Source organism: Bos javanicus, chromosome 14 (genome assembly GCF_032452875.1).
Source record: "Bos javanicus breed banteng chromosome 14, ARS-OSU_banteng_1.0, whole genome shotgun sequence".
Lineage (NCBI taxonomy): Eukaryota > Metazoa > Chordata > Mammalia > Artiodactyla > Bovidae > Bos > Bos javanicus.
The window spans coordinates 35,394,426-35,407,646 of NC_083881.1; the positions used below are offsets into that span (position 1 = coordinate 35,394,426).

At 39.3% G+C, this 13,221-nt stretch overlaps 1 non-coding gene across 1 annotated transcript; it reads left to right on the top strand.

Moving 5' to 3' along the window:
• Positions 1-1,232: 1,232 nt before the first annotated feature.
• On the top strand, positions 1,233-1,304 carry TRNAC-ACA (transfer RNA cysteine (anticodon ACA)). Its single transcript has one exon. It is a non-coding gene; the product is annotated as a tRNA-Cys (tRNA).
• Positions 1,305-13,221: the final 11,917 nt, after the last annotated feature.

A 13,221-nucleotide genomic window follows, 5' to 3' on the forward strand; every position in this document is an offset into this window, starting at 1 on the left:
TTTTCCTGGTTGCCCAGTCATACCAACTGTTCTGAGCCCAAATACATGATTTTCTTCCCTCTTGAGCTATTTGGGTATTCTGTTTATGCTTAAAAACCTTTGCATGCTTAACTTCAATGTGCTAATGCTAAGGACTTGGCCCTACCTTCATTCTGTTTATTTTCTAATAATCAAATCAAACTGAAATTGAATTCCTCAGTCTAAGAGATGGGACTTTCTGTCACCTTCTGGTTCCCATGAGTTTTCTTTCTTGATGACAGAGAAATTGAGGCAGGATTACATAAGCATTGTTTCTGGGGGAGTTTTCCCTCTCTCTCTACATCCCTTTTTTTCTTTTGCAACCAAAAATGAAGACTTCATTAATTCATGTGAAATTGAATCACAAATGGTGGAATGCTAGGCTACCCCAAGCCAGGGGAGGAAGAAGAACAGCAGTCTCTGGAGGATGGAGACTCCTTTTTGTATCCATATTGGAAGTTGCCAACTTTTTTTGGATAAAATCTGCTATAAGTAGATAGAGTACATGTCCTCCTACTTTCTCAGATTCTTCAGAGCTAAGCTTAGATATTACCTCTTTAGCCTCTTGCCTGACCACCTAGAGTGATCTTTCTCTTTTTGGAATTATTGTAATATGTGTGGTCTGCAAACAATCCAGGTCTTGATTTTATATAGGCTTGTACGGCTCACTAGGAATTTGTATATTCTTTTCTTGAAGTACAGTGAGATCATGTCTCTGCTTTCTTTTGCATCTCTGAACACAACTGGCATTGAAGACAGTGTAGCATAGACCAAGTTCATGTACTCTTCATCCTTTCCCTTTTAGATAGTCTAGCCCCCTCAGCTACCCTGGCAACCTCCCATCTTATGCCTTTTGTTTCTAACTCTTCTCTTTTCTGTCAATATGTAGCTTCTCAGTGCCTCTTTCCTTTAGAGTCTTATTATCTGTTCTATAAGAGGGTAGTTAATATCTAATTAGTTAATTCTGTGAAATTAACTACACATATGTGAAATTAACAATCATATGAAATTGCCTTTTTTTTTTTTGACCTACCAAATAGCACTTTTAAATGATTTAACCTGATAGGTGAAATTTTATTACCTCTCACACATGACAGCTGGGGACACAAAATTATATTCCAGAGGAATGAATTCATAACAAAGTAATTTAGCTTTAGCAGTCTAGCAGGGGAAATATTTTGGGCATTAAAATGCTTTGACACCTCTCAATGACTTCCCTGGTGGCTCAGATGGTAAAGCGTCTGTCTACAATGCAGGAGACCCAGGTTCGATCCCTGGGTTGGGAAGATCCCTTGAAGAAGGAAATGGCAATCCACTCCAGTACTATTGCCTGGAAAATCCCATGGACAGAGGAGCCTGGTAGGCTACAGTCCATGGGGTCGCAAAGAGTCGGACACGACTGAGCGACTTCACGTTTTAGCTAGTCTGCAATGCAGAAGGTCAGGCCCTTGCCTGGAAACATACCACCAGGACACTTAATATCTGATGACTTTTTTCCTCCTCTGATGTGTTTCACATTAACAATATAGGCTAGAAATTGCCTGTTTGACACCAAGACAAATGGAAAGAGCCACAAATAGATGAAAGCTTACTTTTGCTACCAAATCTCTCTCACAATCCTAAAGTTCAAATGAGTAGACTGAACAAGATTGTAGGAAATGTGGAGAACATTGGAGAACAAGGCCCTTTCAAGAAATTCTAAATCCATCAAATAACTGTTTACAAACACGTGCAGGGTCATTTAAAATGACTTCTCTCTTTGGGGCCTTGAATAACCAACTTGTATGAGTTTTCCCACCTGTACACTGAGAAGGTTGGACTAGACAAATATGGGGCTTTCAGAGTTTATATTCTACAAAAGTCACTTTGTAAAGATTTCTAGGCAATGTTTCTTTATACCCTTGAAAGTAAAATTAGAAGTCATTAAAATCACATAATGCCCATATCCCATGCATTAAGTCTCAATTCTTACCTTCCTTGGTCTGAATTACTGAGGGTTCATTCATTCTGTTTTAATGGAGCGAATTCCTTTTGTGTTTGTAACAAAGCAGATTCCTATTTATATTGGCTTGTTACAGTTTGGAGTTTTTGAAAAGAATTTGGTCATATTTTAGAAAGCCAGATGGCCAAAAAATTGAGAATAGCTTTAGAACTCTTATTGAGGCTCTTCTAGCTCTTTTTAACTTGGAGGGCATCATGTTTAATCTGCTCTAGTGGCACTTCTGTGAGCTTCCCAGTGGCTCAGTGGTAAAGAATATGCCTACCAATGCAAGAGACAGATGTGGGTTTGACACCTGGGTCAGAAGATCCCCTGGAGGAAGAAATGGCAACCTATTCCAGTATTCTTGCCTGGAAAATCCCATGGACAGAGGGCCTGGTGGTCTACAGTCCATGCGGTGGCAAAAGAGTCAGACACCAACTCAGAGACTAAATAACAAGAGTGGCACTTTTATTTTGCTTTAATTATCTCTATATCTGTACCTCTTATCAGACTATCAGCTGACTGAGGAGAGAAACAGCATATTACTCACTTCGTACCCACTGGAGAACCTGGCATAATACCTTGCGCAGAGTAGGTGCTCCCCTAATAGTCATTGAATTTCCTTAAACTATAACTGTAGAATTTCAGAGCCAGAGGAGAACCTCTGGAATCATCACAAACATTTTCCAAGTAGGATAGCTGAGGCCCAGAGGAGGTAAGTCATTGGCTCATCGTGATGCAGACGTTACATCACAAAGACCCATACCGGTTTCAGAGTCTCTGGGGTCTAGCCCTGTTGGCTTGGTTTCAGAAATATTTAAGGGAGACCCACCTGAATCGTCCCTGTTCTGAATGGCTCCAACCATGATGTGGTTACACTTGCAAGTACAAGAAAACACCCTTTTATTTCTTCCCTGTTTGGTGGCTTGATTCATGATGTAGCAGTAACCCGCTTTCCTGTTGTTATAGTCACTTTCTCCTTCCCCCCAAGTAAAGCATCTGTATTGTGTTGCATACACGTGTGCCTCAGAGGAAATAGTGATTCGGTAACAGATGGATGGTCCCTGAAAATAAAGTTTGTTGATAAGTAGAGGCTGTTGCAATAGACCAAATCCAACAGACCTTTGAGTGTTGGTATAACCTCTCCAGACCCCAGCCCCACATTTCATGCCGCATCCACACATCACCAAGCTCCACCAGCCTAGTAGGTTGAAGCGGAAGAGGCTCTTTAAAACTAGCCCCCTATGGTTTTGAAATTATATTGCTTGCTGTTTCCTGCTATAAAACATTAAGAGAACTAAAATATTTTCAGATGTGAGTTTTCATAGTAACTTCCTTTCATCTTATTGCAAGAGTAATATAAGTTTATTACAGAAAAAAAGAAAATACAGATAAGAGAGGAAAAAAAAATAAAATTCAACTGGAATCCTATCACATTGAGACATGGAGATAACCAGAGCCAACATTTTGGTATATATGCACACAGACTTACGTGTATTACATCGTTTTCACAAAATATTCTTCCTTGATAACACAAGTATAAGTTTTTGTTAATGTATATATTATAGTCCAGTGAATTGTTGTACCCTGGTTTATCAATTTTTTTTCCTGTTGCATGTGTGGACTATTTCCAAGATTTCCATATTTAATGATAATGTAAGCACATTTGGTAAGCATTATATTCGGTACTTTTTCCTGCCTTTAGCTGCTCTTGTTTTAGCATTTTAAAACCCTGACCAGATCATTTAAAAAATCTGTTATGCGGCATCATTTTTATAAGCTAGTATATAGCTAGAGATTCTGTTAAAATGATCTTCTTAGGAAACAGTGCATATGAATAGGTAGTCTGTTTCACTATCATGTGTCTCTGAGTAATCCAAGCTAGCTCATGATAACTGGGAAATGAATACTCTGGATATACTGAGAATTTTCATGTGAAACTTTCCAGTGGACTTTACCCCAGCATGATCATGTTTTACAGCATCAAATAATAGTAAAGCACAAACTACACAAGTACCACTAACCTCAAGTTGCAGAGGCATCTAATACCACGTGGGTGCCCTTGACCATAAAACCTTCCTTCAGGATTTAGCCATGTGCTCTGTCCTTGCAGTCCGTGCTGTGATGTCCTCCCAACATGTGGGCATTTTGTCCAGGCCACCATAACTCAGTAGCCTCAACCTTTCCTCAGTTTTTTGCCCACCAAGCTACCTTTATCATTAAAAAAAAATTCAATGTATTTTAGCTGTGCTAGTATTTTTATTAGACTTATATTTTATTGATACTCTGATTACAAAGTTGCATAGATTTTGAGTGATTTATACCTAATTTTCTTTTTTTCTATTAGACCTGTTGTTTTTAGTACAATTTTCCAGGGTTTGAAGTTAGTTACTTGGAAACACACATGTTGTGTAGAAGCCAAAAGCTTTATCTCATGCTGAGGCTTTTGAGTAGACACAGCAGAATAAAATCAGGTCACTCATAATTCCTCCCCTGATACCTCACAAAATGAGCCTCCTTTACTCCCAACCAAAAGGAGAAAAAGTAAAAATACCACTAGTAAGCTGATAAGGAAACCAATAAAATTACATGACATAAAATTTAGCAAAAGAATATTTCAATGTAGTTTCTTTTTTTTTTTTTTTTTGACCAACTTGTTCCTCGGCGAGAGCGAACAGCAGTGAGTCAGGAGCAGGAGCGGGCGGCACACAAGTCCGCTGCAGCCGCGACCCCGTCTTCCTCAAAGAGTCAATGTAGTTTCTAATTACCACCCTTGTGCTTAAAACACAGTACCAGGGAAAGAGGCTAAAGATTCACCCTTATATGTCCTTGTGTGAAAGGAAGTCTTCTAAAAAATGAGTATATAATTTTAGAAAATTAGAGGAAAAAATTTTAAGACTAAAAGTTCCTAGCTACTACCATCAGCAGCTTACTAAAGATGTGGAAAAAAATTTTCTCTTCAGCAATTGTTAGGAGTCCATGCTTTAAAGATCCAAAGGGAGTATGCCCCCAGGGAATACGATACACTTCAGCTAGGGCTGGGGTGGGGTGGTTCTGAATCTGGGACAGGTCAGTTAGAAAAATCAGGAGGGGAGAACAGAGCTTAGGTTATCTAACAAAAGTTTTTCAGTTTACAAAAGACAGGTAATAACATAAGTTCCCAGTTTACAAATCGTCTCTTAGAGTGAGAGATAAAGTGGGATCAGGTAAAAGAGAGTAGCATGCAGAAAACTTTTCCACCTGTATTAAACTTTTTGGAAGTTTTGAATTGAGCTGTCAACTTGGAATATGAAAATAATTAGAAACAATATGGTAATCATGCAAATAGTTTGTCTCTTTCCTTCCAAAAAGAGGAAAAACATACACGTGACAAGATCTTTAATTTACTTATGGACAACTGAGATGTGTAAGGAAACTTTAGATTGTTTATTTTTTCTATAACTGCTCTGGGTTTCTTCAAGCACCCAACCCAATGGGTAGCAGCAGGGGAAAAGTCAGAAGAGTGCCCTGATACTGTAATTAACGTGGTGTTAGCCACTCAGTCATATGACTTTTTGCGACCCCATGGACTGTAACCTACCAGTCTCCTCTGTCCATGGGATTCTCCAGGCATGCATACTAGAGTGGGTTGCCATTTCCTTCTCCAGGAGATCTTCCCGACCCAGGGATCAAACTCAGGTCTCCTGCATTGCAGGCAGATTCTTTACCGACTGAGCCACCATGCCCCTAGGTCAATACTCAGTCTCTTTGGGTTGTAGTTGTCACTTGTCTTGCACACAGAACTCCAACCTGGCAATATAATTTTTTATTTCTGTAGTCATAAATATTTTAAAGACCTTTTGGGGGAAAAAATACTCCTTTTTTACCCAGATATTTATCATTTGTGTTATTTTTTTCTTCATTCCTGATGATCTATGTTTCCCTTTCACCTGAAAAAAATTTCCTTTTAGTGTTTATTTTAGGTAATATCTGTTGGTAATATTTTAAGTCATCTGAGAATGTCTACTTTGTCTTCATTCCTGAAAGACAATTTTTTGCTGAACATAGAATGACAGTTCTTTTCTTTCAGCACTTCAAAGATACGGTTCCACTGTCTTCTAGGTTTCATGGCCTCTGATGAGAAATCCACAGTCATTCAAATAACTGTTCCCCACTATGTAATGTATCATTCTCTGGCTGTTTTCAGGATTTGTCTTTATCATTGTTTTTTAGCAGTTTTATTATTACGTGACTGGGTATGGTATTCTTTGGGGTATTCCTTTTAGGGGGGGTGAGCATCTTTAATCTATAAGTTGATTTCTTTCACAAATTTTGGAAACTTTTTGGCCAAAGTTTCTTCAGGTATTTTTTCAGCCCCACTTTTTATCTTGAGAGTCCAATGACACAAGTGTTAGACTTTTTGTTATTGTTCCGTAAGTCCCCAAGATCTGTTCATATTTTTCAGTATTTTCTGTCCCTTTTCTTTTCCAGGTTAGATGACTTCTCTTTCTTGTTATCTCTATTTTGTTATTGAGCCCATTAAGTATATTTTATTATCTTAAATATTGTATTTTTCAAATCTAAAATTTTCATTTGATTCTTTTTCATAGTTTCTATCTGTTGAGAATTTTATCTGTCTACTTCTTTCAATCATGTTCACCTTTATCTCACTTTTGAAAGACTCTGTCTAATAGTTTCAGTATTTGGGTCTTCTTGGTACTGGCAACTGTTCATTGTCTTTTTCTTTGGGAATTTGTCATATATTCCTGGGATGTTGTTTATTGGTTTGCTTTTGGTATATAAGCTTGGGTTATATGCTGGGCATTTTGGATACAACCTTGTGAGACTTTGGCATCTGCTAAAATCCTCTGGAGAATGTTGGTTTGTTTGTGTTTTATGAGACAATAAGCTTAGCTGGGTTTTGTCTTGTGTTCTCTCAGCAGTGGTTGTAGTTAGGCTATCCATGCCTTTGCTATGCTGTTTATATCTGCTCTGCATATCTATCATTTAGTGGTTAGCCTAAGATTTAGGTGATAGCTTTTATCATAGCTCAGACCCTAAAGTCTTTGCTATATTCCTTACTAATGCAGCTGAAAGGTGAGCTTGAAACTTGGGTTGGTTGATACCTAGGTAGGGGATCCCTTTCTCTAGCTTTCTCCTCTCTGAAATTTCTTTCACTCTCTCTGGCTTTCAAAAGTCCCTTTTCCTAGCTCTCTGGCTAGAAATCTGGGAATTCTCTCATCTATTTAGCTCCTAGCACTGGTTTCACCCTTAGTGCTAAGCAATGAGATAAAGGAGAGACAAAAATAGCAAAGATGAGATGACCCAATGTTCTTCAGACTGCAGGAACCCCCTTATCCCCATTCTGACCAAAGAGATCCATTTTCTTTTAGATATGATAGATGCCTTTTGGTCCCTGATGCTGGGAAAGATTGAGGGCAAAAGGAGAAGAGGGCATCAGAGGATGAGACGGCTGGATGGCATCACCAATGCAATGAAAGCTTGGACAAACTTCAGGAGATGGTGAGGAACAGAGAGGCCTGGCATGCTGCAGTCCATAGGGTCACAAAAAGTCGGGCACGATGGAATGACTAAACAAGGTACCTTTTACTGCCACCATCACTTGGCAGTGCAAATCCATGACTGGCATTGCTCTCAAAGAGGAACTAAAGGAGAGAGAGAGGGGAAGGAGGAAAGAAGGAGATAGTGTGAGAGGGAGGAGATCCCCCCGTCTACACACTCTCTAGCTCACAGGATCCCCTTTTCCCTCTCCTCTTGGACACAGAGAGGTGTCCCTGGAGGTCTTACTGTTCACCCTGCTACTCTGTTTCAGGACATCTGTTGCCCTTCAGGTCAAAGTCAAAAGATAAAGGAGGGAAAAGAACCCAGTAAACTCATTGCTATCCCGGTCATTCTTCAAAGTTTTACTTCCTTCCCTAATTGGCATGCTATTGTTTACTTTTCAGAGTGCTCATGTAATTGCTTTTTTAAAATTCCATCTGGAATTGTTAGTTGAAATGAGTAGAAGGGATAGGTGGTGGTGGGCTTACTCCATCTCAGCTGGCACAAGAAGTTCCTCATCTTCTTTATGAAAAATGCCTAGCCTCTTGGATTTTTCTTTATCTCCTGTCCCCAGTTCTATGATAATCTGGGTGATTGGAGAGATGTATGTGTTTTTGTGTATGTACACAAGTGCATGTATGTGCATATGTATGTGTATTCTGCATAATCTAATGTTAGCAGTAGGGTATGGGTTCTCATATTCCCTTCCGAGTCCTCTGTGTATCTACATATAGGTCGATACAACACTGTGAGCCAGTGCCTTTGGGTGCTACTGGGCCCATCTGGCATTCTGGAGGCAATGTTTTGGCTCACAGCCTGGAATGCAGCACATACCTGGTTAATAGGGGCATGCTCAACCTGATTTTAACACCGTGAGGAAAACCAAAACTAGCCCATCCCAAAATGTACAGTGTCTGTAACTGGAAGGGTTCTGATGTTCTCTCTGTGCTGATTGATGTCACCAAATAGTTACCTGTTATCTTGGTGTGCATTTCTTCCTTGAAGAAGTAATCTAAACAACCATTCAAAGGTACCCTAAAAACACTAAGTCTCAAGGAATAAATGAAAAGATGTCTCTTTAAGAAATTGTGGAGAAATGACAATGGTGACAGATTTCTGATTCCTGCTGAGATGAATAAAGCATGGTATTCCTTTATTTTTTAAAATGAAACCAACAGTGACTGTGTGCAAAAAGTATCATCTAGAAGCACCCTCTCAGACACACTTATTTTCTGTTGCAAAATAATATATAAAAATATCTTCACTGTAAGTCACATGTTGTAAAATTTGTATGTAAAATATGAGATTTCAACTAACTACCCCAAATTAAGATAATGAAATTTAGTATTTACTCAAGTTAAAAGAATAAAATATGGATTTTTTTATCACTGATTTTCTCCACTGTCCCATCTCTGCTGTTATTCACTCTGAGTACTGTTTATTGAATGCAGTCAAGGGGTGGAAAGTAAATAAACCGAGGAGATGCAGGTGTGTGATGTGATGAAATCTGATAGAGCCCACAGTCCTGAAGGAAAATAAACAGGAGCCATTGATTTAAATGAACTTAAATGTTGTCTGTAACCCAAAGGTCATTATCCTTCCTCTACTCCTTCCTTTATCTCCTACATACATGCTTTTAAGTGACACATAAACATTTTGGATTTATAGGTAAATCTGGAGTAATTTCTCAGAAACTTAATAGACCTTGCTGATCACAGAAAATTCAAAATTAATAAAGCCAAGGGTGCTAGTCAATTTAAAAATATCAACAAGCAAACTTTGTCAAAACCTGTTACCTAGGATAGAATGCTGATCCAATTGAAACTATTTTGCATTACTACAAATTTTTAAAAAGTGCCATTGAGAAAGCATTGTCATATATGAAATGAAACAAGCCTGATCATTGCAGATATGATTAAGAGAATCACAGATAATTTACTATGCTTCTTTCTATTGAAACCAAACTTAGCTCTATTATAATAATTCTCTACTATTTCCTAGTCTCCAACGCAATATGTTTTGAAATTTCTGAAAGTCATTTTTATTTGATTTACTGTGACAACTTTGAGTCAACAATTTTTGGCCCCCATGTTTTGAAAAAATCTATTACCCCTACGTTTAAAAAAATTGTCTTTCAATTTTAGATGGTGTCAGGTAGCACTCCCTGGTGGAGTAACATTTATTTTGTATTCAGTATCCATTACATTCCCCGAATCAGTATCCCATGGAACTCTGCAGGATGGTAATAAGCATTACAGAGTTTTCTCTAGGATATCTGTACAACTTTATTGTGGTAAAAGGAAACAGAGGAATCTATGGTACAAGATTTCTATACTTATTTAACTACAGCTTTTCCTTGCTGTCAGCTTCAGAAGAAATGGAGTGGCCATGATGGTCAACAAAAGAGTCCAAAATGCAGTACTTGGATGCAATCTCAAAAATGACAGAATGATCTCTGTTCATTTCCAAGGCAAACCATTCAATATCACAGTAATCCAAGTCTATGCCCCAACCAGTAATGCTGAAGTTGAACGGTTCTATGAAGACCTACAAGATCTTTTGAACTAACACCCAAAAAAGATTATAGGGGACTTTTCATTATAGGGGACTGGAATGCAAAAGTAGGAAGTCAAGAAATACCTGGAGTAACAGGCAAATTTGGCCTTGGAATATGGAATGAAACAGGGCAAAGACTAATAGAGTTTTGCCAAGAAAATGCACTGGTCATAACATCCTCTTCCAACAACACAAGAGAAGACTCTATACATGGACATCACCAGATGGTCAACACCGAAATCAGATTGATTATATTCTTTGCAGCCAAAGATGGAGAAGCGCTATACAGTCAGCAAAAACAAGGCCAGGAGCTGACTGTAGGAGATCATGAACTCCTTATTGCCAAATTCAGACTTAAATTGAAGAAAGTAGGGAAAACCACTAGACCATTCAGGTATGACCTAAATCAAATCCCTTATGATTATACAGTGGAAGTGAGAAATAGATTTAAGGGCCTAGATCTGATAGATAGAGTGCCTGATGAACTATGGAGTGACATTGTACAGGAGACAGGGATCAAGACCATCCCCATGGAAAAGAAATGCAAAAAAGCAAAATGGCTGTCTGGGGAGGCCTTACAAATAGCTGTGAAAAGAAGAGAAGCGAAAAGCAAAGGAGAAAAGGAAAGCTATAAACATCTGAATGCAGAGTCCCAAAGAATAGCAAGGAGAGATAAGAAAGCCTTCTTCAGCGATCATTGCAAAGAAATAGAGGAAAACAACAGAATGGGAAAGACTAGGGATCTCTTCAAGAAAATCAGAGATACCAAAGGAACATTTCATGCAAAGATGGGCTCGATAAAGGACAGAAATGGTATGGACCTAACAGAAGCAGAAGATATTAAGAAGAAATGGCAAGAATACACAGAAGAACTGTACAAAAAGATCTTCACGACCCAGATAATCATGAGGGTGTGATCACTGACCTAGAGCCAGACATCCTGGAATGTGAAGTCAAGTGGGCCTTAGAAAGCATCACTACGAACAAAGCTAGTGGAGGTGATGGAATTCCAGTTGAGCTATTCCAAATCCTGAAAGATGATGCTGTGAAAGTGCTGCACTCAAGATGCCAGCAAATTTGGAAAACTCAGCAGTGGCCACAGGACTGGAAAAGGTCAGTTTTCATTCCAATTCCAAAGAAAGGTAATGCCAAAGAATGCTCAAACTACCGCACAATTGCACTCATCTCACATGCTAGTAAAGTAATGCTCAAAATTCTCCAAGCCAGGCTTCAGCAATATGTGAACCGTGAACTTCCAGATGTTCAAGCTGGTTTTAGAAAAGGCAGAGGAACCAGAGATCAAATTGCCAACATCCACTGGATCATGGAAAAAGCAAGAGAGTTCCAGAAAAGCATCTACTTCTGCTTTATTGACTATGCCAAAGCCTTTGACTGTCTGGATCACAATAAACTGTGGAAAATTCTGAAAGAGATGGGAATACCAGACCACCTGACCTGCCTCCTGAGAAATCTGTATGCAGGTCAGGAAGCAACAGTTAGAACTGGACATGGAACAACAGACTGGTTCCAAATAGGAAAAGGAGTTCGTCAAGGCTGTAGATTGTCACCCTGCTTATTTAACTTATATGCAGAGTACATCATGAGAGACGCTGGACTGGAAGAAACACAAGCTGGAATCAAGATTGCCGGGAGAAATATCAATCACCTCAGATATGCAGATGACACCACCCTTATGGCAGAAAGTGAAGAGGAACACAAAAGTCTCTTGATGAAAGTGAAAGTGGAGAGTAAAAAAGTTGGCTTAAGGCTCAACATTCAGAAAACGAAGATCATGGCATCTGGTCCCATCACTTCATGGGAAATAGATGGGGAAACAGTGGAAACAATGTCAGACTTTATTTTTCTGGGCTCCAACATCACTGCAGATGGTGACTGCAGCCATGAAATTAAAAGACACTTACTCCTTGGAAGGAAAGTTATGACCAACCTAGATAGCATATTCAAAAGCAGAGACATTACTTTGCCAACAAAGGTTTGTCTAGTCAAGGCTATGGTTTTTCCTGTGGTGATGTATGGCTGTGAGAGTTGGACTGTGAAGAAAGCTGAGCACCAAAGAATTGATGGTTTTGAACTGTGGTGTTGGAAAAGACTCTTGAGAGTCCCTTGGACTGCAAGGAGATCCAACTAGTCCATTCTGAAGGAGATCAGCCCTGGGTGTTCTTTGGAAGGAATGATGCTAAAGCTGAATCTCCAGTACTTTGGCCACCTCATGCAAAGAGTTGACTCATTGGAAGAGACTCTGATGCTGGGAGGGATTGGGGGCAGGAGGAGAAGGTGACGACAGAGGATGAGATGGCTGGATGGCATCACTGACTCGATGGACGTGAGTCTGAGTGAACTCCGGGAGTTGGTGATGGACAGGGAGGCCTGGCGTGCTGCGATTCACGGGGTCACAAAGAGTTGGACACGACTGAGCGACTGATCTGATCTGATATGAGCAGAGTTTCTAGAAACAAGTGTTTTTAAATAACAATATTTAGTAAAGACATATTTTCCACCCTTTCCCCAATTTCTGTGCCTCATTACATCATCAGAAATCTCTCTCTAACCTGTTCCCTGTACCCAGTCCCCATTGTCCCTCTCATATATTTTCCTTTTCTAAGTATTTGCAAGCTCATTAATGCTGAGAGATCTACCTCTTTTGCACCCTCATGTAGTTCACCCTTCAGCCAGTCAATGAGAAATTTCTTTGGACTCGTCCTATTTTAAAGACCAGAGAGAAGGGGAATTGCAAATATTAACCTAATAAAAAGATTCCTTAGGGGATAAAAGGTTGACTGGGTCCTTTTATTTTTTCTCGTTTTATGCTAACTTAAGAAAATAAAAAAATGAAAGTATATGTTTCTTTTACCAGTTATTCCAACCCCTTTCTTCCTGGGAAGAACTAGCCAAATTTTCACCAAAGGGATAGTTGTATTTCAGGACCAGGTGGAAGTAGAGTTTCTTGGAAGATAATATCTTCTCTTTGAGGACTAGGTTAGTTTGAAGATACACAATTAGTGTGTTTAGTCTAAATAGGGTGGGTGGAAGTGGGTCAGGGCTGTGGGTGTTTTGAGGAGCTCAGAGGAAGCCTGAATACTGCCAACATCAGTTAGGGCCATCAG